A 6,406-nucleotide genomic window follows, 5' to 3' on the forward strand; every position below is an offset into this window, starting at 1 on the left:
CCATTACCAACAAATATTTGCTAGTACTCACTGTCAAATCAAATATATTCTCTTGCATAGACAAATTATAATCATCAAAAGCAGAAAATTGGGGCTGGGGATATGGCCTAGTGGCAAGAGTGCTTGCCTCTAATACATGAAGCCCTGGGTTCGATTCCCCAGCACCACATATACAGAAAACTGCCAGAAGTGGCGCTGTGGCTCAAGTGGCAGAGTGCTAGCCTTGAGCAAAAAGAAGCCAGGGACAGTGCTCAGGCCCTGAGTCTAAGGCCCAGGACTGGCAAAAAAAAAAAAAAAAGCAGAAAATTAATACTGATGCTCTGCTACTGTCTAGTTTACAGATACCATTCAAATTCCCCCAGTTAGAAGCTTCCTGTGTGTGGTGTCCTGGATGAGAAGAGTCGGAGTAATGAAAGACAGAATATATTCCTAAAAGAGAAGGAACATCAAGGAACATGCAAAATCTGAAAAGCACAGAGCAACAGAAGGGCTATTCAGAGAAAAGCAGGAAACACTGTAGCCCTCACACCAGTCCTGGTTTCACAGGAGTAGTGTGTATGTGTGTGTGTGCACATGTGTGTGTGTGAGAGAGAGAGAGCAAGAGAGTATGCACAAAGCCATAGTCATAAGGTAAGTCAGGTATGCTGAACACACACAGGCAGTTCTAGGTTCCGGATAAACTCAGTTCTCTCAAGTCTTAAGTCTAGTTTGGGATTTGGTGTGACAGTGAGTGATTCCTCCTACAAGGCAACCCAGCATTGGAAGAAAAATACATTTTCATAGTCTCCCTATCAGAGACCATTGCCAGGTGCCAGGTGCTTGAGAGGGAACTATACACTGAGGCTAATCTACTTTGGGGACCTAAAAACAAGGAACAATTGCAAGTCAGGTAGCCTGGAGATACTTTATCATTGCGTTTGGGTGGGGAATATCCAGAAGAGGTAAGCATGGAGAGTGAGGGTCAAACAGACTGCTGAAAAGTTTAAGTACCTGGAAGCACCATCTATGAAAAGCAGAGTGGTCTGCTGATCTGAATTCTTTGGTAATAAATGAGTCTCATCGATCGTGGATCACCACGAAGACCAAAAGCTCTGAGCCAAGTTCAAGCCTATGACTAGTAGACTGTGTCCGAGCTGCTTCTCAGCTGAGTGTAATTTGCTGCTGGTGGGACTGAGAGCTTTGTGCACAGGTCCATTGGATAGCTCTGGCTACCCAGCCTTTGGTTCCATAATTGTCTCCTGTAGTATTAATCCTTCCCTCTCATACACACTTGTGGGGCACCCCAGGTTTGGATGTTTGTCAACCTGGGGTACAGAAACTGGGAGACAGTAATGATTCTGGGTACTCAAAGAAAGGATGTTTCTAAAGTGAATGTAAATATGAAGCTGAGGGCTGGGGATATGGCCTAGTGGCAAGAGGGCCTGCCTCATATACATGAGGCCCTGGGTTCGATTCCCCAGCACCACATATACAGAAAATGGCCAGAAGTGGCGCTGTGGCTCAAGTGGCAGAGTGCTAGCCTTGAGCAAAAAGAAGCCAGGGACAGTGCTCAGGCCCTGAGTCCAAGCCCCAGGACTGGCCTAAATAAATAAATAAATAAATAAATAAATAAATAAATAAATAAGAAGCTGACAAATAAATAAATAAATAAATAAATAAATAAATAAATAAATAAATAAATAAATAAATAAATAAATATGAAGCTGACAAATGACACAACCAGCTTGGCCCACAGCCTACACAGAGCCCCAGCCTAAACAATGTTACCATTACAGAAGTTTGCTTTCTCCTCTCTGAGTGGTATTGAGGATTTACATCCTCAAATCCTTCAAATGAAGCCAGAAGAATTATCCATACCAACAGATACAGGATCCTAACACAAAAACACAAGAAATATGACAAAGGTAAAATGACTCCTCCAAAAAGCCCATAAGTCCTCAATAAGGAATCCAAAGATAATGGAATGGTTGAAATGCATGATAAAGAATTCAAAAGTTTACTTTAAAAAAAATGAGCAGTGACTTCAAAAATGATTAAAAAATGAAGCCCATTTAAAACCTGGTAGAGAAAGCCAGTAACATAGCTCAGAAATCATTAAAAAAAAATGAGATTCAGAAACAAAATAAAACAAATAGAGATGTAAATTTAATAGCCTATAAATTAAATACAATAGAAAGCATTATCATAGATCACATCAAGAAGAGGAAAAAAATAGCACAGATTTAAAGACAAAGTTAAGGAAATATTACATCGAGACACCAATAAAAAAAAATAAACATCTCCACAATTTTCAAGAAAGCCAGGACAAAATCAAGAGGCCAAACATAAGAATTCTTAAGATAGAAAAGTAAATTGATATAGTAGAGGCAAATAAAACAAATTCAATGAAATTATGGCAAAATTCCACACCTAGGAAAAGATACAGACATCCATGGCCAGAAAAAAAGAATTTCCACATCACATTGTACTAAACTGTCAAGACCACAAAGAATATTGAAAGCTGCCAATGAGTAATGCCAATTTACATATGAAGGCAGAAAAAGCCTTTGCATATAAAGGCAGAAAAAGCAAATGATTGCCAACCAAGATGACTATGTTTCTAGCAGAGTTATCCTTTAAAATCAATGGAGAAATTAAGACCTTCCAAAATAAGAGAAATCTCTAGCTGTGAATTTCTACATTAAAAAAAATCTGAGTCGGGTACTGGTGGCTCACACCTGTAATCCTAGCTACTCAGGAGGCTGAGATCTGAGGATTGTGGTTCAAAGCCAGCCTAGACAGAAAGGTCCCGAAAACTCTTATCTCTAATAAACTACTCAAAAAAGCCAGAAGTAGTGCTGTGACTCAAGTGGTAGAGTGCAAGCCTTGAACACAAAGCAGCTCAGGGATAGTGTCCAGGCTCTGAGTTCAAGCTCCAGGACTGGGGGAAAAAAAAATCAAAGGTCTTAGAAAAATAGAAGCCAAACCTAAAATTAGATGGAAAGAAATACATAAAGATTAGGGCAGATAGTAATAGAGTGAAAATTAAAAGAACATTAGAAGAATCAACATCTGTTCTTTGATAAATAAAATTGACACACTTACCCAAACAAAGCAAAAGAGAGATGAAGCTCATGTTGTGGCCCACACCTGTAATTCTAGCTATTCAGACTATGGAGATTGGGAAGACAAATGGTTAGAGGGGAATAAGTTTACAAGACTATCTCAATCAATAAAAACCTGGGTATGGTGATGTCAGTGAAGAGAGTAAACTCGGCAGATCCTAAAGGCAGAACTAGGTCTTCTCTAGAAGCAGAATTGGTGGTAAACAGAGTACACAGAAGAGTGGTGCGGTGAGAAATAAGCAGAAGCTAGAAAAAGAGGGACTTCATAAGCCAAGTTAGTTTGCTAGCATAGAAAAACAATTTGGTCCATAACAATTCTTACCAATCATATCAACTGATCTCCTCTTATCTCTCAGTGCATTAGAAATGCATAAATTTACCTAGGCCAGGTCTTTTTCCTTATAGACTAGTGCCCTCACCTGGCCACTACACTTAGAAGTTGACAGATGTTTTTGCTCAAACCTTTTGCTATCTTAAGTCTCCCCCTCCACACAATTCTGGGAGATCAGTTACATCTGTGTAGGAAATGCTGAAGTAATTTTTTTTTCTTTTGTCAGTCCTAGGGCTTGAATTCAAGGCCTAGGCACTGTCCCTGAGCTTCTTTTGCTCAAGGCTAGCACTCTACTACTTGAGCCACAGTTCCACTTCTTCCTTTATCTGTGTATGTGATACTGAAGAATCGAACCCAGGGCTGCATGCATGCTAGGCAAGCACTCTACCACTAAGCCACATTCTCAGCCCTGAAGTAATTTTTTATTTTCATTTTTTTTTCAATGTATAAACTCAGCAATGGTATTTTAAAAGGTCAAGTTACTCAAGGGTATTTTATAAGACTAAGCACACAGAAAAACCACAAGTAACCTAAGTAATCTCTTAACATGTTTGATTAGATTACTCAAATCTGGGCCAGATGTTCTTTTTTATTATTATTAAAGACCACCACATTTGATGACTATCATTTACAAGTAAATATTGATCACTGAGATATAACCAGACTACTGAGACAGCAATAGTACACTATCATTTCATTTGTCCACTAATATCTTAGGAGCAAAACTTAAACATGAGAATAACTTGCTAGAAAAACAAAAGCAAATTGTTTTAAAGCAGTAATTGCACACAACATCCTCTCGATAGGCAAATCAACTTTCTAGAGCAACATGCTTTTTTCCAAATCTGTGGCTCTAGATGCTATCCATCACTAACTAAATGCATTCATATATACTGAATCACTCCATACTGCCATCTACTCACTTGTCATAACCTGCTGTAGTATGATTCAGGTATCATAACAAAATTGGATTTGCTAGATGGCATGACTAACATAAATGAAATCTCGGAAAGACTATTATAGCCCTTCCCAAGGATCTGACGAATGGCTAGGGAAATGTTTGTTGCTTGAATCCTGCAAAAATCATTACACATTAGCGCCACAGAAACCTTTTAAAAATTCTTACTACTTATCCTTAAGAAAATTTGCTTATTGGGAAGCCTAGATTATAATCTCCACAAAAAAATGTTTTCCTTTGTGGTGATAGGTGTCAAGTCAGGGCCTTGCACACATGCTAGGCAAGCACTCTGTCACTGAGCTACACTCACACTTCACACATTGTTTTGCCTATCACTATCCTAATAGTCACCCATAGTAAGTATTCTAGTTTTATCAATCAGGGGCCTTATGAATTCACAGCTCATTTCTAAGTTCACACATTGGCAAAGGTCAATGTAATGAAGACAACAGCTTACCAGAAGCCCAACTGATCCACTGGGCCAGAGCCAGGTGACTCATGTTTAGATCATTATAGTACACAATCCTAAATTTCCTCATCAAGATACCTCTAACTGTAACTAAGACATAATAATGTTATTTAAAAAGTGATTCGTAGATGTAGCTAAGATTAGTTTTTTAAAATGGTGGAGTCAGTAAAAAGTATCATTGGGATAGACCTCATCTATCCAAAAACAAAAGGAAGTTAAAGAGATCCCCAAGATTCAGATTTGAGGCCACTGTTAATTTGAAAATGGAGGCAGCATGTATTGAGAAATATGGGTGGCTTCCAGGAGCTGAGTGGTGTCTAACAGCCAGCAAAATGAGTAACCTCACTTCTACAGCTCAATCATTTAAACTCTACCAGCGAACTCATTGAGTTTGATAGCACATTTTCAAACCCTACTCTGGCCATTGGCTTGATTTCAGGCTTGTAGCCCTAAACAAATAATCCAGTCAAGTCTAGTCTATCTGGACTTAGGACTTAAGAACTGTGAAATGACCAAATGGGTATAATATTAACTAGTTCAGCTTGTGGCAATTTGTTAATAGGAAGAGAAAGCTAATATAAGCATCCTATACTAGAGAGTGTGTCATTCAATGACCAAATCCTACAATACAGCAACTGTTCTTAAACCAACTTATTCACTATCATCATGCTCTTCCCTCTTTTCCTTTTCTGAATTTTCTTTCTTTTTTTTTCTAGTCCTGGGACTTGAACTCAGGGCCTGAGCACTGTTCCTGGCTTCATTTTGCTCAAGGCTAGCACTCTACCACTTGACCTACAGCACCATTTCTGGCTTTTTCTATGTATGTGGTGCTGAGGAATTGAACCCAGGGCTTCACATGTGAGGCAAGCACTCTACCACTAGGCCATATTCCCAGCCCCCCTTTTTTGAGTTTTATTGCTTCCTTTTCCAGTGTCTATAAAAGCTGTCCAAAAAAAGAAATGCTTATACATATCTGAAAGCAAGATAAATCAAAAGATTGAGAGAATGCTTCTTTGGATAGTGTCCACCTTATGGTATTACCCTTTATAATAATAAAACTACAATAATAAAAGGACATACATGCTAATTGTGGTGGGAAACATCTGTAATCTTAGCATTTGGGAAGCAGAGGCAGATCACAGGGCTCAAGGTCAACCTAGGCCACATACTAAGTAGTAAATTCCAGACTAGCCTAGAATACTCAGAAAGACCCTGTCTCAAAAACAAACAAAACCACTAAAACAATTAAACAACAGAAATAAGCACCCTCAAAAAACCTCAAATTCATCCACGACCAACAACCAAAAAAGGCCCATCCATATCCATACCAATAAATTTGTAAAGGTCAGAAAGCATGTACAATCAGATATTGAAAGTATGTGCCAACTTTCTTTTTAATAATTCTTATCTTAAATTTTTTTCTTTTTTTTTTGCCAGTCCTGGGGCTTGAACTCGGAGCCTGAGCACTGTCCCTGAGCTTCATTTGCCCAAGGCTAGCACTCTACCACTTGAGCCACAGCACCACTTCCAGCCTTTTCTGTTTA

The sequence above is a fragment of the Perognathus longimembris genome, chromosome 5 (genome assembly GCF_023159225.1).
Source record: "Perognathus longimembris pacificus isolate PPM17 chromosome 5, ASM2315922v1, whole genome shotgun sequence".
NCBI lineage: Eukaryota > Metazoa > Chordata > Mammalia > Rodentia > Heteromyidae > Perognathus > Perognathus longimembris.